The sequence below is a fragment of the Narcine bancroftii genome, chromosome 7 (genome assembly GCF_036971445.1).
Source record: "Narcine bancroftii isolate sNarBan1 chromosome 7, sNarBan1.hap1, whole genome shotgun sequence".
Classification (NCBI taxonomy): Eukaryota; Metazoa; Chordata; class Chondrichthyes; order Torpediniformes; family Narcinidae; genus Narcine; species Narcine bancroftii.
Genome location: NC_091475.1, coordinates 179932261 through 179954886, shown reverse-complemented (window position 1 = coordinate 179954886; position 22626 = coordinate 179932261). Strand labels below are relative to the sequence as shown.

The following is a 22626-nucleotide window of genomic DNA, read 5'->3' as shown; positions in this document are numbered from 1 at the left end:
ATTATCCAGATTATACTGCACTCTTGGTTGCAGTTTCTGGGCATATTGCTTCGTTATAGATATAAAGCAATTAAATCTATATTTTTACAGATGAAGATTTTCACAAATGAGATTTGTGTCTGGTGATGTGTTTTGATTAATTCAGATGACTTACTCATCGACTCAGCCTGTTTGGGTCAAGTGCAGACCTTGTTAACATTTATGTTATACCACATAAATAACTGCAGATTGAAACAAATTGCCTGGAAATTAGATTTCACCTCTTTCAGTATGAATCTTGAGTTCTGTTTATGGTGCCAACCCACAATTAGATATTGAGCTATTCCTGAAATTGTTTCATCATGCAATCAGGCTGAACCTGAAGATATTTTGCATGTTTTTAGATTTGCTGCTGGGTTTCCAATTTTTTTTTTCTTTTTGCTTTTTGATAGGCTTCAAAGGATACAATAATCAGGTGATAGCATTTTCTGAATCAAATGACCTGGTCAAAGTTCAGCCAAATAATACCTCAGTACAGGTTGGATGCAGTGATACAAATGCCTACGTAAGCAATGCATGTCCAACTAGAATGAGGTGCATTAATTTATGGTTAGCATACAAATGTCTTCCAAATTCCTGCTTTTCTGATTCTTGTGAGCATGGTGGCACATGTATCCTTTCCTCAGAAGGCTTACTTCATTGCATTTGAAAGCCAGATTTTACAGGATCATCTTGTGAGTTGTCCTTTAGGGAAGAAAATATTCAATTTCAATTTCCCGGCTATTTAGGTTATTTTGTTTTCCCCAGTGGTTGCCTTCTTTAACTATCAATATGCATCCTTAAAAAAGAAAGAGAACAAAAACGATACAATCACTTCATGCAGATACTGACAACAAAGCTTTAGATTATGACAAAGTTGATGTTGATGGCACAAAATGTTGCTCTTCAATGCAGAAAACAATTATCACACTATAGATGAAACATATATTGATGCCACAGCCATGGTGCAGAGGAAGAAATATGGGCACAAAGACTATGTCTTCGAGAATTATCCCACTGACAATTCTAGCTCCTTCTGTCATTCAGCACCAGGAAGAGATCCAGATCTTTAATGACCATTATAAAAATAAGATACTTCCAAGAAATGAAAAATTCCAACCTTTTACATCCACATTTAATCAAATAAATACTCATTCCATTGCACAGTCTACTTCAAACCAATAAAATGTAACAAAAAATCATCTTGGAAAGCAACACTGCCCTGATAACACTTCCATCAAAATGGTTTCCTTCACCACTTTTATTTGCAGAGTACACAAACAGTCGATGGACAAACTTCTTTCAATGGGCTATGAAGCAGAGTTTCCCACCATGTTCACTTTGATAGCAATCAATCAAATCAAGGATGTATTGATAGCAATCAATCAAATCAAGGATGTATTGATAACTTGTCTTTCAGTGGAGATATTCAGCCCCATGTATTAACTTCATTCTAAGAACCAACAGCAAAGGAGAATAGGCCATTAGGAGATTGCCACCAGATCTCTCTGTAGAAGATGTAAAACAACTGAATGAACCAACAAGACACCTCTCAAGGAGTTTCACTGTCGCAGTTTTCACAAAGAACTTCAGCCCAGAATGGTGACTCAGTCTTTATTCCTTCCTCAGACCTGTCATCCCACAGTGATTCATTCCCACATTTCTTTCACTTGTTCAGAGTATGACCATGAAAGGGAACTTCTGGCACACAGCCATATTTCTGTGGACAAATCTGTTCAACAAAATTTCCAGCAAGACATTTTTGAAGATGATAAGATACTAAATGAATGGGAGATTAGATTACAAGAACATTTAAAAGAGTATACATCTAATTCACTTTGAATAGATTCTGATATTATCAGTATTGAGGATTCAGATAACAATTGGCTATCTTCTGCTCATTCTTCTGTTAATAGAATGAATAATTGGGAAATATTTTTAAACTGGAGACCAACGTTCGAAATGTATCTTGACATTTTCAAAAATCTTGCTTAAATTCCATCTAAGCCAGGAGCAGAAAATCAATTTTGCATTGCTGAAGGAAATGATCACAGACAAATGTCTCAAAATTCACTTAAAGAAACAATGTCCAAACATTTTAGTGTTTATCCTATATGCTAAATTATGCTAAAATATAATGAATGGTGTGTGGCGGCGCACATCCTCGTGGCGAACCGGCCCCGCTTGTATCACCACGTAGCAGGACAGCCATGGGGAAATGGCGCCGTCAGAGTGTCACAATGAGCTCATGCTTGCTGAATTTGAATAAAAACAGTCGTTAACGACCGTCGGTGAAGCAGCAGTGATTTCCTTCAGCTCCTGCAAGCGCCACAGGTGAATAATTCTGAGATGCTAAACTTTTATAATTTTATGCAAAGATTTTCTATCAAGAAAGTAACACAAAATATTATACAAATTCAAAATTAAAAGCAAGTTACTATCATTACAACAGTAGAATAGATGTAACCTCTTAGCAATGTAGCAAAATAGGACATGGTCAGAGATGGGTTCTTATATGTTATGATAATATGTTTCCTTGAAGCAATCTGTTATTTTGAGACCAACATGACCAAATTGCATCAATTTGTGTTTCCATTCCAGATAACTGGACACTACACTGTTAATAAGAGAACAGTTAATACCAAGATTCTCTACTGGACCAAAGACCTGACCAGTCACCCTCTACAATCACCTTCCTCTGCCTGGCAGAACTTGTCCTCATTCTAAATAACTTTTCCTTTAACTCATCCCACTTCCTCCAAATTGAAGGAGTAGCCATGGGTACCCACATGGGTCCCAGCTACGCCTGCTTGTTTGTAGGCTTTGTGGAGCAAACCATAATCCAGGCCTACACAGGGAAGACCCCTCAGCTCTTCCTCCGGTATATATCAATGATTACATTGGGGCTGCATGTCAACTTCATCCACTTTGCAGGCAACTTCTACTCTGATGTTATACTCACCTGGTCCACCTCCGTCAACACTTTCCCCTTCCTGGATCTCACTGTCTCCATCTCAGGAGACAAGCTTTCCACTGACATATACTTCAGGCCCTTCAACTCCCACAACTACCTGGACTACACTTCCTCACACCCTGTCCCCTGCAAGGATTCCATCCCCTTCTCTCAATTTCTCCATCTCTGCCACATCTGTTCCCAAGATGAGGTCTCCCAATTTAGATCTTCCGAAACGTCTGCCTTCTTCCACAAGCATGGCTTCCCCTCCACCACCATCAACTCAGCCCTCACCAGCATTTCCTCCATTTCCCACTCATATGCCCTGGCCCTCTCTGCCCCCAAATGCAACAAACATAGAATCCCCCTCATCCTCACCTACCACCTCCAATACATCCAATACATTATCCGCCAGAATTTCAGACAATTACTACAGGATCCCACTATCAGACACATTTTACCTTCTCGTCTCTCAGCCTTCCGCAGGGATCACACCCTCTGTGATTCCCTCGTGCACTCACCTTCCTCACCTATTACCACCTCACCCTCCCCTCCCCGCACCTTCCCGTGTGACCACAGAAGGTGCAACACTTGCACCCACACCTCCTCCCTCACCATGGTCTGGGGCCCCAAACAAGCCTTTTAAGTGAAGCAAAATTTCACTTGTATATCCACAGGACTTATTTACTGCATTTAGTATTCCCTCTGTGGCCTTCTCTACATCAGAAAGACTGGTTGCAGACTGAGAGATCTCTTCGCTGAGCACCTCCTCTTCATTTGCAACAACAGTGACCTCCCAGTAGCCAACCATTTAAATTCTGAGTCACACTCGCAGACTCACATGTATGTCCATGGTTTTATGTACCATCCCACCCTGACCACCCGCAGATTGGAGGAACATCACCTTATTTTCCGTCTGGGCACTCTCCAGCCAGATGGCATTAACATTAGCCCTTTTTATGGTGAAACCCTGCATTATAGCCGGCTTAAGTAAAAAAAAGTGATTTTTACCTTTTATGGTGACAACCTATAATGTGGATCCTGCAGTGCCTTTATGGAAAGCAGAGTTGGGAGCCGCTTCCAGACCTGCAGGAGGTGGGGTGAGTGCTGCAGTAACGCCTCCCGCCAGCGTGACCTCAAACATACGTGCCGAGAAGGGAAAGCAGCCTATACTCGAAAATAGTGACCAAAGAGCAGGTAAGAATGCTAATGGAGATCTGTGCATGTAGTCACAGGACTCAGACAGATCTCCTGCACAACTTAATGGACTCTATTAACTGTATGGGTTTTTTTAATTCTTGCTCCTGGGTCCCAGACTGACGGTGTCATCACCACATCATCAGCCTTCCCCTTTGGAGCTGCTTTCAGCGGCATTCCTTTTACAGAAGAGGTGGAGTGACTTCACTCCACCTCTGAGTCTATACCCCTAGGCGAATGGAAGATGAAGCGAGTTCAACCAGTCAATCCACATTCAGACCTTTTAGGGAGGTAAGTGAAGCGATTTAAAGACAATGTCACTATAAAAGGGGTATTGACTTCTCTTCTTTCTGCTAAATGTTTGCCTTTTCTTTCCCCTCCCCTTTTCCTGCCTTTCTAGTTCTCCCCCTTCCCCCTTACCCACCCAGCCATCCCTCCTCCCCTCATTGCTGCTGTCCCCTCCCTCCTTTCTCCACCTATCATCTTCTGCCTTTGCCACCACCCCCCCCACCCTTTTATTCAGATGTCCACTGGCATTCTCTCATACCTTGATGAAGGGCTCAAGCCTGAAATGTCGGTTCTGTATCTTTACCTTTGCTACATAATTGACACTGATCTGCTGAGCTTTTCCAGCATTTTGTATTTTTACTTCAACCACAATAGCTACAGATTTTCATGATTTACTTCTTTCTATACTGAAATTTTTTTTAAAAAAAAGCATTTGCAATTGTCTAACAATTCACACCACAACAATGTTGAAGTTGAAGGCTTCAAAATTACAACAATCCCCTATTCCTCCTCAACAACACTATTGAATGGAAGTTAAATTTGCCTATTAACTGTCACAAAATGAAACTTCCTGAATTTCCAAATGAAAATTTCCTGTGAGCCTAATAATGACATGTGAATGATTTCCCTCATTCTCTCACTCTGCTTTTCCTTTTTCTTCACACTAACAGCGGAGAGCTACGCCTATTCTGAAAGGCAGGTCTGTATCTAAAACACCCCACTGTGGATGAGGGAGGAGAACCAGGGCCAGTTGAAAGCAAGCTGAAGGCTGGGAAGGCTAAATGCAAAAAAAAAATCATCCCTGAAATTCCTGGTTTTTCACTGACAAAGCCTGAATAGTTAATTAGAATGAGAGTCATGATGTGGAGATATAGCAAGACCAGTTGAGACAACTGTATGTGTGAAATTGTTGAGCCTGACAATTACAAAAAGTTTGAGTCACGATTTCTGCTGTTGGCAATGTTTACCTCGACTGCCAATAAGTTGCTTTTGATTCTTTGGCTTGGCTTCGCGGATGAAGATTTATGGAGGGGTAATGTCCACGTCAGCTGCAGGCTCGTTTGTGGCTGACAAGTCCAATGCGGGACAGGCAGACACGGTTGCAGCGGTTGCAGGGGAAAATTGGTTGGTTGGGGTTGGGTGTTGGGTTTTTCCTCCTTTGTCTTTTGTCAGTGAGGTGGGCTTTTGATTATGTACCAGTATTAACACCATGTCTTCAGATATTGAATTGCATAAAGCTGTTCTTTCAATCATATACAATGACTCAAAGTGAAAACCACATCTGGGTCATTTGCAGTGTTACTCCTCACCAACACCAATTGAAAGACGCATAAACAGAAGGGTTAAGTTTATCTAAAAATTTATTAACAATAATATAATTATCTAAATCAACTCAACACCCAAACATAAGCCTTTATGGCAACTATACACTAACAATGTATATTGATAGTGTGCATGTGGAAAAGAATCTCAGACCATTACAGTCTAAAACCAAATAGCCCAAAATAAACTCCCAAAACAAGTCAGTCTCATCAAGTAAGTAATTCAAAAGAACAATGACAGAACAGTGCACAGTGAAGGATGTTCTGGGATGGGAGAGACATCAGAGCCGAGAACACGTCGTAAAAGGGTGGTGGTGATTAGAGTAAAGGCTGGAATAGGCAAAGCAATGGGGCAATTGATGCAGCAGAAATTGGATCATGGTTCACAGAATATGAAAAAAAACACAAAAGCTGGAGAAACTCAGCAGGTCAAACAGTGCCTTTATGTAGCAAAGGTGAAGATACATCACCAACGTTTCGGGCTTTAGCCCTTCATCAAGGATTTGTGTGTTTTTTTACTTAACCACGGTGTCAACAGAATCCTGTGTTTTACCTCTGACTACTACAATTCAGAGTATGGTCTCCAGGCTTTAATTCAGTTGTGTAGAGGTCTTTGAGTTGAACGTGGAGAGAGATAACTGTTGTCACTGAGCAGACTTACAACCTTGGCAGGCTAATACAGGAGTTTCTTGTGTGGTAATGACCAGCTCGGACCGGGGCCGGGGCCGCCGCTGCTCTCCCTGTGCCTGGACTGGGGCCGCCGCCTCCCACTCCCTGTCCGGACCGGGGCCTCCGCCTGCCTCACTCGACGGCGGCCCCGGCCTCGGTCGAGTGAGGCAGGCGGAGGCCCCGGTCCGGGCAGGGAGTGGGAGGCGGTGGCCCCAGTCCAGGCACAGGGTGAACTGCGGCGGCCTCGGCCCCGGTCCGGGCAGTATGGACCGACCTAGGAGGGGAGGCAGATCCCTCCAGCCCGGGTAAGAAACCTGCATAGGAGAAGGCCACTCCGATATAAAACCTACGACCCAAGGACCTCGCTGCCACGTCCCAGCTTGCTTGGCCACGGCACACGAACCATGGGTGTAAAGGGTGGGGCCAGTACTGCGCGCACTGCACTCCACCTAAAAGCTCCTTTGCGCAGGCCCGAGGACAGGTCCACGTCCTCCCCCTCCACGTCCTCCCCCTCCACGTCCTCCCCCTCCACGTCCTCCCCCTCCACGTCCTCCCCCTCCACGTCCTCCCCCTCCACGTCCTCCCCCTCCACGTCCTCCCCCTCCACGTCCTCCCCCTCCACGTCCTCCCCCTCCACGTCCTCCCCCTCCACGTCCTCCCCCTCCACGTCCTCCCCCTCCACGTCCTCCCCCTCCACGTCCTCCCCCTCCACGTCCTCCCCCTCAAAAGATGCTCACAAACTCAAGCTAGCATGCTGGAACATCAGAACCATGCTAGACAAGACTGACAGCCACCGACCTGAACGTTGGTCTGCCCTCATTGCACATGAACTCCTCAGACTTGACATCGACATAGCCGCTCTCAGTGAAGTCCGCCTGGCAGATGTAGGCAGCCTCCAAGAACGCGGCGCGGGCTACACACTCTACTGGTCTGGCAAGCCTTCGGATGAACGACGCCTATCTGGTGTAGGCTTCATGGTCAAGAGCTTCATTGCCTCCAAACTCGAAAACCTTCCGACAGGCCTCTCGGACCGAATCATGTCCATGCGACTCCCACTTCAAAACAAGCGTCACATCACCCTCATCAGTGTCTATGCTCCAACCCTCCAGGCGGAACCAGCAGAAAAGAACAAGTTCTACACCGACCTGCGCAACCTCATCTAACGTACCCCTACAGCCGACAAGGTTGTCATCCTGGGCGACTTCAACGCTCGTGTCGGCAAAGACTCAGAAACCTGGCCAGGAATCCTGGGCAAGCATGGCGTCGGCAAGTGCAACGACAATGGGCGCCTCCTGTTGGAGCTCTGCGCAGAACAGCGGCTTGTCATTACAAACACCCTTTTTCAGCAGAGGGACAGCCTTAAGACCACCTGGATGCATCCCCGATCCAAACACTGGCACCTCCTGGACTACATCCTGGTGCGAGAAAGTGACAAACAAGATGTGCTCCACACCAGGGTCATGCCTAGCGCGGAATGCCACACTGACCACCGGCTGGTTCGCTGCAAGCTCAACCTTCACTTCAAGCCAAAGCCCAGGAACAATAAAGCCCCCAGAAAGAGGTTCAATGTTGGAAAACTGCAGTCAGACGAAGCGAGAGGAAACTTCCAGGCAAACCTCAAAGCAAAGCTCGACGTTGCAACCCGCCTCACGGACCCGTCCCCTGAAACCCTCTGGGATCAGTTGAAGACTACCATACTGCAATCCACTGAAGAGGTACTGGGCTTCTCCTCCAGGAAAAACAAGGACTGGTTTGACGAAAACAGCCAGGAAATCCAGGAGCTGCTGGCAAAGAAGCGAGCTGCCCACCAGGCTCACCTTACAAAGCCGTCCTGTCCAGAGAAGAAACAAGCCTTCCGTCGCGCATGCAGCCATCTTCAGCGCAAACTCCGGGAGATCCAAAATGAGTGGTGGACTAGCCTCGCCAAACGAACACAGCTCAGCGCGGACATTGGCGACTTCAGGGGTTTCTACGAGGCTCTAAAGGCTGTGTACGGCCCCTCACCCCAAGTCCAAAGCCCGCTGCGCAGCTCAGACGGCAAAGTCCTCCTCAGCGACAAGATCTCCATCCTCAACCGATGGTCAGAACACTTCCAATCTCTTTTCAGTACCAACCGCTCAGTCCAAGATTCCGCCCTGCTCCAGCTCCCTCAACAGCCCCTAAGGCTAGAGCTGGATGAGGTTCCCACCCTGGATGAGACATATAAGGCAATCGAACAACTGAAAAGTGGCAAAGCAGCAGGTATGGATGGAATCCCCCCAGAAGTCTGGAAGGCTGGCGGCTAAACTCTGCATGCCAAACAGCATGAGTTTTTCAAGCTTTGTTGGGACCAAGGTAAACTGCCTCAGGATCTTCGTGATGCCACCATCATCACCCTGTACAAAAACAAAGGCGAGAAATCAGACTGCTCAAACTACAGGGGAATCACGTTGCTCTCCATTGCAGGCAAAATCTTCGCTAGGATTCTACTAAATAGAATAATACCTAGTGTCGCTGAGAATATTCTCCCAGAATCACAGTGCGGCTTTCGCGCAAACAGAGGAACCACTGACATGGTCTTTGCCCTCAGACAGCTCCAAGAAAAGTGCAGAGAACAAAACAAAGGACTCTACATCACCTTTGTTGACCTCACCAAAGCCTTCGACACCGTGAGCAGGAAAGGGCTTTGGCAAATACTAGAGCGCATCGGATGTCCCCCAAAGTTCCTCAACATGATTATCCAACTGCACGAAAACCAACAAGGTCGGGTCAGATACAGCAATGAGCTCTCTGAACCCTTCTCCATTAACAATGGCGTGAAGCAAGGCTGTGTTCTCGCACCAACCCTCTTTTCAATCTTCTTCAGCATGATGCTGAACCAAGCCATGAAAGACCCCAACAATGAAGACGCTGTTTACATCCGGTACCGCACGGATGGCAGTCTCTTCAATCTGAGGCGCCTGCAAGCTCACACCAAGACACAAGAGAAACTTGTCCGTGAACTACTCTTTGCAGATGATGCCGCTTTAGTTGCCCATTCAGAGCCAGCTCTTCAGCGCTTGACGTCCTGCTTTGCGGAAACTGCCAAAATGTTTGGCCTGGAAGTCAGCCTGAAGAAAACTGAGGTCCTCCATCAGCCAGCTCCCCACCATGACTACCAGCCCCCCCACATCTCCATCGGCCACACAAAACTCAAAACGGTCAACCAGTTTACCTATCTCGGCTGCACCATTTCATCAGATGCAAGGATCGACAATGAGATAGACAACAGACTCGCCAAGGCAAATAGCGCCTTTGGAAGACTACACAAAAGAGTCTGGAAAAACAACCAACTGAAAAACCTCACAAAGATAAGCGTATACAGAGCCGTTGTCATACCCACACTCCTGTTCGGCTCCGAATCATGGGTCCTCTACCGGCACCACCTAGAACGCTTCCACCAGCGTTGTCTCCGCTCCATCCTCAACATCCATTGGAGCGCTTACATCCCTAACGTCGAAGTACTCGAGATGGCAGAGGTCGACAGCATCGAGTCCACGCTGCTGAAGATCCAGCTGCGCTGGATGGGTCACGTCTCCAGAATGGAGGACCATCGCCTTCCCAAGATCGTGTTATATGGCGAGCTCTCCACTGGCCACCGTGACAGAGGTGCACCAAAGAAGAGGTACAAGGACTGCCTAAAGAAATCTCTTGGTGCCTGCCACATTGACCACCGCCAGTGGGCTGATAACGCCTCAAACCGTGCATCTTGGCGCCTCACAGTTTGGCGGGCAGCAGCCTCCTTTGAAGAAGACCGCAGAGCCCACCTCACTGACAAAAGGCAAAGGAGGAAAAACCCAACACCCAACCCCAACCAACCAATTTTCCCTTGCAACCGCTGCAATCGTGTCTGCCTGTCCCGCATCGGACTGGTCAGCCACAAACGAGCCTGCAGCTGACGTGGACTTTTTACCCCCTCCATAAATCTTCGTCCGCGAAGCCAAGCCAAGAATGACCAGCTTCAGTTTTCTCACAAGGGAGTTTTTCACAGTGACCTCCAGGTCTGCACCTCTGAAGACCTCTTTGCGGTTGTACCAGGTGACCCTCTGTCACACAAAGTCTTCTCTGCCAAAGCCCTGCCTTGGGTTATACCAAGTGACTTTTGTCACACAAAGTCCTCTTCTCGAAAGGGGACTGGAGAAACACAGGCTGGACACACACTCAGGAATCAGAAGGTAAAATCTGCTGTCAGAACAGCAGTGCTCCTGCAAACAGAGCAGCTCAAATTCCTGCCTTTTAGCTGGAGCTGCCGGGTGAGCACAAACTGACAGTTTGTTCCTCAGCGAACTGGACAGTTTTAACTGCTGCAGCGTGTGCCTTCAGCACTCCTGATTGGATGAGAGGGGTGGATAGCAGCTGGCACACTCTCAGCAACCCCACCAGCTTTAGTGCGCGGCTCTCATGCTCCACACAGCTGTTCATTCTCCCAGCTCACTACTAGGGTACTTCTCACAGTGTGCGCTCCTTTCTCCCGCTGAACAGTCAGTCACTTTCCCTGGTCAGAGTTAAAACTGTCCATAGTCCATAACAGTAGACATTCTGGGCATTTCTGGACATGAATGAGTCTTAAACTATGATCCAATTTCTGCTGCATCAACTGCCCCATTGCTTTGCCTATTCCAGCCTTTACTCTAATCACCACCACCCTTTTACAACGTGTTCTCGGCTCTCCCATCCCAGAACATCCTTCATTGTGCACTGTTCAGTCATTGGTTCTGTTCAATAATTCTAAATTTAGATGTACATCATGGTAGCATGCTCTTCCAGCCCATGACCCTGCACCCTCCAAATACACCAGTCAACCTACAACACCCATATGTTTTGAAGGGTGGGAGGAAACCCACACAGACACAGGGAAAATGTACAAACTCCGTACAAGCAGCACCGGATTCTAACCTATGCCATCAGTCTGTCTTTTATTAGTCATACATTACATAGAAAGCATGCAGATCGTCCTTCGATGGATACATATATAAAGCCCCATAAAGTTCTAATAGATTCAGCTCTGGGGTCAATGCGCACATTCCTGATCACAAAATCTCTCACAGAATACCACTTGTAATTTGGAGACATACGAGACTACAGAAGCTAGAACAAAAAAAAACAAATAGCTGGAGGAGCTCAGCAGTTCAGGCAGCATCCATGGAGCCAAAGGGATGTGTTGAGATTCTGCATCAGGACTCATAAAGCTAATGTGGCCTGAAGCAAGGTTTTGACTCGAAGCATTAACCATCCTTCTGCCCTCATGGAGGCTGCCTGATCCACTGAGTTCTTCCAGCAGTTTGTTTTTTTCCACTTGTAATTGTTCAGACATGGTGCAGCAAAAAAAAGCAAAGGTTCCATTATTGTCACGAAATACGACATTTAGAATTTAACATACATGAAATTCTTTAACCTTTGTCTACCTTAAGGCAGACAGAGAGTCACCACTTTGTCCAACGCCCCTCACAGAAACCTACAGTACCTGGTGTTCCTGGGTGGTCTCCCTTCCAAGTATTGACCAGTCCTGAGTCTCAGCTTCCAAGATCAGACAATCTCAGGCATATTCAGGCTATTAGGCTTCTAAATTACCATAGTTGGAGAAATATCTATTTATCCAAGGACTTCCCAAAATGTTATATGGTGCCCACCAACAAGATCATCAAGGCACATGTCAGCACAGAAACGCAGCTGCAGGAGCTGTTGCCTCACAGCTCCGGCCATCTGGGTTCAGTCTTGATCTTTGGTGCTGTCTTTGAGGAGTCTGCATGTTCTGATTGTGAGTCCCTGAGCTTTCTCCAGGTACTCCAGTTTCTTCTCAAATCCTAAAGGACAGGCAGATTAGAAAATTAATTGGTTGTTGAAAATTGTCACTTGAGTGAAGATTGGTTGTAAAATTTTGGGAGAAGATGAGAAGAACATTCAGAAATAAAAAAGGGGAGGTGGAATTAGTCCAAAATGGGCGCCTGATAATCAGCATGCACCCAGTCAACCAAAGAGTCTGTTTCTGTACAATGTGTTTCTATGACTCTACAATCAATGGTCTCCTTGCAATAATAGTTTGATGTGCCACAATTTGCTTCAAAGCCACTTATCAAGAGGAATAAAATCAGCCATCATTTGTGCACTTGCTTGCTATTGGTGGTCTCTCTCAGGAGAATGAGTACATGTGTTTGTCAGATAAGATAAGACTTACCCAGCAGGCATATAAAAATCTTCACTTCCCAGGAAGGGGAGACAATTTCCTACAGACCAGTAGGATTAGCTCTCAAAGGAGGACTTGCTAAATATTGGAAGAAAGAATGAAAGAAAATTGTTTACCTTTCAGAATGACTCATGATTCTGTGAAACTTTTGAAAGCATTCTCCTGTAATTGTCTTTCTGGCCACCTTTGTAATTAAAATCATTGGTGAATGGATCAGAAAATATGACGCAGAGAGACTACTTCTTTCTTTCTGTGAACACCCAGCAACTGAGAGGCTTCAACAGTATTTTGTCTGATGATAAATTAAAAAAACATAAATGGTGTCAAATATGTTTTGTTATATTTCAACTAAAATTGCCTGAGCTTCTTTTATTAACATGTTTCCTTTCTTGAAATTTAAATTTAACATAATAACATAATAACATAACAATTACAGCACGGAAACAGGCCATTAGGCCCTTCCAGTCTGCACCGAACCAAACACCCCTTTCTAGTCCCACCTCCCTGCACAATGCCCATAACCCTCCATCTTCTTCTCATCCATAGACCTGTCCAACCTTTTCTTAAATAATACAATTGACTCCGCTTCCACTATTTCTCCCGGAAGCTCATTCCACACGGAATTACTTTGTCATAATGAAGGATAAATGTAATTGCTTTTTGAAATAGCCAGTTTAATATTGACTCTGTTGAACAGTCTGAGGTATTTTGATTTTCATTAGGCAGATATTTGTGCAATGAACTGATCTTTGATGTAGTTTTATTACTGATCATACCAAGTGACAACTGAAATTTTAAAAAAAGTTTCATTCAACAGATTAGTATTCATGGTCACCTATATGAATGAATGGCTGATTTTCAAATAAATAGTTGGAACATTATACTCCTGCATGCTTCAAGAAATGTGAGAAATTACATTCAGATTTAGTAGATGGGCAGGAATGACTCTACTGTCACATAGGATAAACCAATACATCTGCTCCAAATCTAAATGTTTGCATGTTGTAGCAATGTTCCAATATGGAGCAAGTGCTTGTTCATTATCTTAAATTTCAAGTTGTATTGAGGTCAAATCCATTAATTTCATAATTGAATCAAAATGGTTCAAGTCTAACTCTGTGCCTCATGGTGAAATTGTTTTTAAAATGGAATATTTCCAGCATTTTCTGTTTTATTTGCACCTTTAATTTTAATTTTTTTATTTAAAAATTTACATTCAGCACAGTAACAGGCCATTTCACCCCATGAGTCCGTGCCGCCCAAATTACACCCCATTAACTTACATTTAAGGTACGTTTTTGAAAGGTGGGAGAAAACTCACGCAGACACGGGGAGAATGTACAAACTCCTTACAGACAGCATGGGATTCGAATCCCAGTTCGGTACCGATCCCGCTAACAGCTACACTAATCATGCCACCCCATATATTAATTATAGATTAAGTTAATAGTATAAAGCTGTCTAACACAATTTTAGGTCAGTTGTCATCACAAAGAGTGAAGCTGGCCAACAGAACTTCTCATTGCAACATGGAATGTGTGCTAATTGTGACTTTCCCATTCATTCCAAATTCCAGAAGCAAATGAAGAAAAAAAAAACTTGGCACAGATAACAATTCTGAACTTTGAGGCTAAACTTTCTATTAATCCATAAGAACAGTACATTTCCTTCAGACACTACACAATTAAACATTAATGTTGAGATGAATTATAAATGAGCATTTGTGAATGTTCCTGACTTGTGACCATTTGGTTCATTTGCAAATCGATCTGTAGGTGTAATTGGAGCAGCCAAGCATTAGTTTTCATATAGATCTTTTCCAAATGTGTTATGGGCCATAATTAATCATTTTGGACTTCTATCTTACAAGTTTTAAAAAAATTAATGTGGCCTTCTTCCTTTTTTTTAATCCAATTAAAAACTGGTTGGTGGATTAAAATTTGGTTCAATCTCCACAGTTGTTTCTACCCACAATAAATTAAGTAGTGATTTTAAATTATATATTATAAATATATATATCCCATTATTGTCATGTAATACTACATTTAGAATTTCACATACATGAAATTCTTTGACTTTCATCTACCGTAAGGCAGACAGAGAGTCACCACTTTGTCCAGTGCCCCTCACAGAAATCTACAGCACCTGATGTTCCTAGGAGGTCTCCCCTCCAAGTATTGACCAGTCCTGAGCCTGCTTAGCTTCTGAGATCAGTCAATCCCAGGTGTATTCAGTCGGTTAGGCGGATTATTATTATGAGGTAGGTTTGTGTGTGTGTGTGTGTGTGTGTGTGTGTGTGTGTGTGTGTGTGTGTGTGTGTGTGTGTGTGTGTGTGTGTGTGTGTGTGTGTGTGTGTGATAAAAGGGAAAGTGTAATAACCCATCTTCATCACAAAAAACAAATAACAGACTGCATCGCCAGTTTCCATTAAACTCCTACCTTAAGTCTCTCTCTTTCCCCTGTTCCTCTGTCTCCTTGCCTCCAGCTCTCACCCCCTTCCTTTCCCTCTCCATTCAGAGCTACCCCCCCATCACCCCAGTTTCTATCTCTTCTACCCTCTCACCCTTATCCACCTATGTCCTCTCACTTGTTTGCCTGTACTCCTCCTCCTGCCCTTTCCACCCTCCTCAACCTTTTTTTATTCAGGCACTTGGTTGCCTTTTGCTCAAATCTTGATGAAAGGCTCAGGCTCAAAATGTTGGTTACCCTTTACTTCCTATAGATTCTGTGTGACCTACCGAGTTTGTCCAGCATTTTTGTGCGTTGTCCAACAATCGCGGTTTCTGCTGTCTTTCTTGTTTAACTCCAAAGTATAGGTTTCTACTTCATGCAAAATCTCTGCTGCAGAGACACACAATTCTGCTGTGAGGTTAGGGTTTGAAATTCCATCCCAAGGAATTTTTTTTTACGCCCAGCATGATGGTTTTGAAATGAAAGATCAATACCCAGCTCTTCTGTGTTTCCTCTGCTGCCATCAGTATATATACCTTTGTAGACAAGCATTGGATTTTTTTTTGTAATGATCTCAATGTCACTCATTTTGCAAGTAGACCTTTCTTTCAGGGTGAGGGTTGACAGCAAGATGACCCATTGCTCCTATGTCCAACCTGCTACTCAATGCTAAGGTTAGAGGAAAACTAAGTGGGAGAATGGGATTGATATTAATGCTCATAGAGCTGGCATAGGATTTTTTTTTTAATTATAAGGAAATTGTATATTGAGTATATACTTCAAGTAGCCCGAGCACCATCAACAGCACATGCTCTGGTCTTTTTCTTGGGTTGGAACATTATGAACTAAAGTCCTATTTTATATGTAATCTGGACTTAACATTTCAGGTTAAAAGGAATATTGTACTGCTGGAGATATCATCTTTGAGAGGAGTTTTACGTAAGAAACTGGCCTACCTTCACATCTGAACTAAATATATTAGTACAAAACATCTGTTCATTTGCTTCTTTTTTAGGTGTAGGATCCTGCGATCCACTCATCAGCTGACTAATTTTCTGCATTGAAATGTGCAATAATTGTAAAGTAATGTGTTCTGTTAAGTAATAGTGTGGCTTTGTGCATGGGAAATTGTGCCTCATGAATTTGATTGACTTTTTTTGAACAGGTGTCTAAGAAGATAGATGAGGTCAGGGTGGTAGATGGTGTCTACATGGAGTCTGGTAAGACCTTTGACAAGGTTGGCATGGTGAGCTGGTCTGGAAGGTCTGATCAGAGGGGATCCAGGATGAATTGGCCAATTGAATATAAAATTGGCTTGACAGTAGGAGATAGAAGATGGTCATGAAGGGCTGTTAGATTGGAGACTTGTAACTCAGATTGGGGGCCTGTGACAAGTCATGTGCCACAGGGATCAGTGCCGAATCCACTGTTGTTTGTCATCGATAGTAGGTTTGTCGATGACACCAAAATTGACATTATGATGAACAGTGAATAAAGGTTCTCCAGGATTATGACAGGATCTAGATTAATTGAGAAAGTGGGCGAAGGAATGACAGATGGAATTTAATTCAGACAATGTGGTGAACTGCTGTACACACATTAATCTGGCTCCACCCCATCCTGTGACGGTACCTGTGGCTCCTCCCTCTTGACCCTGTATGAAGGCTCCCACACCATAATCCCTCCTCAGAAAGCCGGTGTCACAGCACATGATGGCCTTCAAGTTTATTGTAAATATAGTTCTGTAACTCTAGTCTTTTGAGTTATTGATAGCGCATCAGACAATATCTATTTTTTAAAAATTAATAAAAGGGCACATTGATAGGTTAAACCAGGGCAGGACTTCAAACGGTGAATGGTAGAGCCCTGGGAAGTGTTGTGAGAACAAAAAGACATGGGGTAGAGATACATAGTCGCAAGAAAGTGGCAACACAAATAGATAGGGTGGTGTCGAAGCCATTTGGCATGCTTGCATTCATTGATCAGGGTACTGAGTACAGGACCAGCATTATAAATGTAAAATATTTTTAATAAGTAATGATTAAGCAGAGATCCTTTATGTACTTAATATTAAATATGAATTTGATGTAATTTATAGGCAAGTAAAATTTATCATCGTTCATTATGCTGCAAATCTCATTTACATTTTTTAAACTTTTCATGTTAATTAGTGCCCCATGTTCGACAGATGGCAATTCAAACACAAATTCTGATTGTAGGCCATACAGGGTGAGAAAGCCAGTGGAAAGGGTGGGGTGAAAACAGACAGGAAAGTGTGCAGGAAATGGAAAATGGCTGGGAAGTATGAAGAGGGAAAATGAAGGGATAATGGAAGAAGTGTTAGAGGACTTAGTCAGGCTCGGCATCATGGGGGGGTGGCATTCGTGGGCCATGCCCCCCAAATGAGTTATTGTGCCCCCCTACCTTCCCACAGCATTAGTATCACTTGGGGGTTGTGGACCGCACTAGGGGGCTGTCATCAGAGAGGGTGTCACCAAAATTAATTACGTAGTTTCACCTCCACGTGCTATAAGCAGACGTGTTTGTCTGAAACGCTGGAGGGAGGGGGAGATGTGATGGTGTGGCAGGGATGGAGGAGGTGCTTGGTGCTTGCTTGCTTTCCGCTCCCCCCCCCCCAGGTATGACACCAGTTTGTGCCCCTCTAATTAGATCGCTTCTGAATCTAGACCCAGAGATGGAGGGAAGAAGGGTTGGGGAGCAGAAAGAGTAGGGTAAGAGGGAGGGAAAGCAACTGTGAATCAAAGAAAAGACTCAAAGAATTAAATTAACAGGATAGATAATGAAAGCTTTTCTAGTAAACAAAAAATGAGGCAAAGCAATAAGATATAAAGAAAAGTTGGGAAGAGAGTGAAAGGCAAGAGTAGAAGCACAAACAAGATAAAATGATGGAAGTGTGGAAGAGGGAGGTAGAGGAGCATAAGGAGAGGAAATAAAGACTAGGAAGAGCAAAAATGGTTGATTAAATTCAAGTTTATTTGTACTCACACAATCTGACGAAACAGTGCACTCTGGTCCATGATGCAGAACAGTGCAAAACATGTACAGACGTAACACTCTAATAGGCACAGTATACATGTACATTTATTAAAATAATATTATTAATAAATAGACTCATGGAGAGTGGTTTTAGCAGAGTGTTATTCAGCAGTCTCACTGCCCGTGGGAAGAAGCTGTTTCTCAGCCTGGTCGTTCTGGCTCTGACCCTTCTATATCTTTTGCCTGATTGGAGTAGCCAGAAGATGCTGTTTGCGGGATGGTAGGGGTCCTCTCTGGTTTAGCAATTCCTTTTTAAACAACAATCCCAGTAAATCACATTGATTGGGAAGGGGTGTGGGTGGAAAGGAGAGGGGAAGGGGGGAGATAGGAGGAGGTTGGAAAAGAGAGGAGATGGGTGGAAAGAGGAGGAGATGGGAGGGAGACCCCAGTGATCTCTTTGCGTAACAAGGAGAGTTACAAGAAAGAAGAGCGATACAGTACAACTCTGATTATCGGAAATGGTCGGGATTGGGCCTATTTCTGATAAACATTTTTTTCAGTTAACTGGTCATTTTTTAAAAAACATCCCAGCAAACACTTGTAACAGTGTTTAAACAACAACAAACAACAAGGGAAAGCTTTCTAAGCATTAAAATAATGTTTAATTCTCACCAAAACAATGCTGGCCACCACCATTCACTAAAATTAAAAAACCCACGTGTCAAGAGAGAACATACAAACGCTTTACAGACAGTGCCAAATTTGAACCTGGGTAACTGGGTGCTGTAATTAGCATTGTGCTAACTGCTACATTAACCACACCACCCTAAAAGGGACAAGGAGCAGTTAAAAGAGACAAAATAAAGGACTGTTAGATAAATGTTAGATGCTGGTTAACTCCCCTTCCCACATTTGTCTGACCTACTGAGTCCCTCCAGCCTCTCATCATTTGACAAAAAAATGTTAAGATAGTTCTTTTGATGAATGTGCGAATCAGAGAAAGGGGTTTAAAAACATTTAAGATTCAAGATTCAATTTATTGTCATAGCAATAAAACAGTGTCATATTACATGAAATTTCTTTGTGCCTGCTGCAAAGCTGTCAGATTCACCACCAGCAGGAATTGCCTAAATGCCTCTTACAGTCAGACTACTGTCTGTCTAGGTAGAAGTTTGCACAGTATCTGATTATATTCTCAGAGATGAGAATTTTCTTCCTCATCACCCCACCCTTTTTTAATGAACACAGGTTGTCAGTCTACATTCCTGGTAAAGTGGTTAATTGCTCAGTATGTAGAAGAAGGAAGTAGTCATTCTATTCTGTGTGCAAAGACTGTGGAAACCAACATCTATAGTGACAAGAGCATTAGAACTGAAAATGCAGAAACCATTTGCATTTTATTGATTTTCATTTCAAATTTACAGTTATTTTAAGTTTGCTCATAAACCTATTGTGACATTAATCAAGGTAAGCTGAAGGACATGTTGTGCAAGGACAGCACCATGTTATCATGGTCCATTAATATTATTTGATTTTTAAAGTGATTCAATGTACACCTTGACCTATTAGAATGAGCAGTAATATTTAATTTCCATTGGCACATACTGAGACAACTCAGAGTAATTGGTGTTGCCTTAATTGTAAATGCTGGACTCCTACATAATCCAAAAAAAAAGACAGGATATAACTAATCTTTCTCTTCTAAGTACTGGTTTGAAGATTTCTAAGGAAAGAGTATCCAATATACATACACTTTTTCCAAGTGTCATATTACAGTTTGATATAATATATCAAACAATTCTTTTCAGCTTAACTTGACTTCTTTCTGCTAAACATTTTCCATCAACTTTGTCACAGTAACTTCTTAAGACCATGTTTAAATATGTTTATCTCAACAGTATATAAAAAGTTTAAAAATTCCATTCATTCCATATATACTTTCCTGCATTTCAGTAGCATTCTACCTGTCATTTCTCAGATTCTTTCTCTTCTACACTCCCACCTGTATCTACCTATTACCTTTTACCTGTTAGCCTGTGTTCTTCCCTGCCCTTTCCTTCCTCCTCCCCTCTCCTCCTCACCCATACCCCATCCTTTTGTTTAGGTGCCTGTCTGTTTTTTCTTGCATCTGATGAAGGGCCCAGTCCTGAAACGTTGGTTACCCTTTACCTCCTATGGATACTGCTTGACCTGCTGAGTTTCTCCAGCACACTTGTGTATTGCACTCAGCCCTTGCATCTGCAGACTTTCTTGTTTAACTCTATTCTATCCGACCACTCTCATATCAGCTTCCTATGTTTCCTCTCTTGCTATTCACAGCATCTCAGAACACTTTTTGCAGATAGCTGCAATCTTCGAAACTCCACTTACTTCTGTGGCAGCCCCAGGAAAAATAAATCCCTCCTAAAATGCTTTCAATTGCACCTTTGACCTCCCTTCATTACATTATTTTGCAGTTGACAATTAGCACGCCACATTTGTACCATCACTATTACTGCCCTAGTCCCCATAAAACTCATAACTCTCTCTCTTTCTCTCAGTTCCCCCAAGTGTGGCCCACAGGATTATATGAAATAGCATACCATAGAATTTTGGTACATTAAAGATGCTGAATGTTTCTATATTGTTGAGGGGTGTCTCAAGGCCTGGAACCAGTGCACACAACCAGTGATCCTAATATCGAAGAAGGATGCACCAGAAACACCCAATAACACATCAGAAATTAGACTTGTGGGGCTTAATCCTTGAAAGATAAAAATTGCTCAAAAAGTAGAATGATGGAAGAACTCAGTAAATCAGGCACCATCTGTGGAGGCAACACCTTTCTCAACATCGATCTTTTGACTCCAGGAATGATGACTGACCCACTGAGTTTTTCGACCATTTTGGTCCAGATCCCTGTATCTGTAATCTCTCTTGTCTTCAACTTAAATGTTCAATTTCATCCCTATCAGATTACAAAACCAATTTTGCTTTCCAGATAAATGACCACCCAGGATTGTTGGGAGATATAATCATTATTCATTATCTGGTCATTATTGGACCTCTTGAACAGGGGGGGGAAAAAGTGCTGCAGAGGATTGAATGCAATCTCACTACCTGATGATTCACAAACTTTCAACAGCCATTATCTTGGCTCTGTATAGAGCACTAACCTTATTAAGATGTTCAACTAACACACGTACATCCATTGCATATATCTTTTCCCAAATTACTATTTTACTAGTACAAGAAGTTGGATTGTTAAAAGTTCTGTAAATGCATCAAGAACATGAAGGAGGCACAAGGATAAGGAAATGAAAGACTGAGTCATTCTGAGCTCAGTTTTAGGCTCAGAGTATGCTTGTGCCAGTCATGAGTGTGGAAGTAATAATTAATGAAGTGTTTTGCTGCAATTAGAGAGAGAAGGGAAGTGAGGGAGGGATAATTTGTGAGTGCTGGGATATAGAAAGGGCAGGATTATTGCATGAATGAAGGTAGGAGGATTTTTACCTGAGTATCTCAGATTAGAATGTTAAATATTTTATAACCAGTCAGAAACTTTGAATTCTTACTGATCTCAAAATGCAAGTGTATTAAGGGTAATTAAAGGCACCACTGCCACATAGAAACATAGAAACATAGAAGATAGGAGCAGGAGTAGGTCATTCGACCCTTCGAACCTGCTCCGCCATTCAACGAGATCATGGCTGATCTTAAAGTTCAGTATCCCATCCCCGCCTTCTCTCCGTAACCTTCAATACCCTTATACTGAAGAAATATATCTAATTCCCTCTTAAATATATTTAATGAACCTGCCTCTACTGCCCTCTGTGGCAATGAATTCCACAGATTCACCACCCTCTGGGTAAAGAAATTCCTCCTCATCTCGGTCCTAAATGGTTTGCCTATTATCCTCAAACCATGGCCCCGGGTTCTGGATTTTCCCATCATTGGAAACATCCCATCTGCATCCATTCTGCCCAATCCTGCCAGAATTTTATATGTCTCTATGAGATCCCCTCTCAATCTTCTAAACTCCAGCGAGTACAATCCCAATTTGCGCAATCTTTCCTCATAAGTCATTCCTGCCATTCCAGGTATCAGCCTGGTGAATCGCCTCTGCACTCCCTCCATTGGAAGAACATCCTTCCTTAGATAAGGTGACCAAAACTGCACACAATACTCCAGGTATAGTCTCACCAAGGCCCTGTACAGCTGCAGTAAGGTATTCTTGTTCCTATACTCAAACCCTCTTGATATGAAGGCCAACATACCATTTGCCTTTTTAACCGCCTGCTGTACCTGCATGCTTGCCTTCAGAGACTGGTGTACAAGTACCCCTAAGTCTCTCTACACTTCCCCATCTCTTAATCTATTGCCATTCAAATAGTAATCTGCCCTCCGATTTGTATTACCAAAGTGGATAACCTCACATTTATCCACATTGTAGTGCATTTGCCATGTATCTGCCCAGTCCCTCAATTTATCCAAATCACACTGGAGCTTCCTGACCCCCTCTTCCTTGCACACAACCCCTCCTAGCTTAG

The 22626-nt window shown here is 43.3% G+C and overlaps 2 long non-coding RNA genes across 2 annotated transcripts in view; one reads left to right on the top strand and one right to left on the bottom strand.

Annotated features, from left to right (window-relative positions):
• Positions 1-14130, bottom strand: part of LOC138739460 (uncharacterized) — a 44094-nt gene extending 29964 nt beyond the window's left edge. Inside the window, exons 1-3 of the long non-coding RNA XR_011342268.1 lie at positions 13933-14130; positions 12766-12941; positions 11930-12269 (exon numbers count right to left, since the gene is read on the bottom strand). This is a non-coding gene — a long non-coding RNA (uncharacterized lncRNA). The remainder of the gene's footprint in view (positions 1-11929; positions 12270-12765; positions 12942-13932) is intronic.
• Positions 2632-22626, top strand: part of LOC138739461 (uncharacterized) — a 64503-nt gene continuing 44508 nt past the window's right edge. The window contains exon 1 of the long non-coding RNA XR_011342269.1: positions 2632-4168. This is a non-coding gene — a long non-coding RNA (uncharacterized lncRNA). The remainder of the gene's footprint in view (positions 4169-22626) is intronic.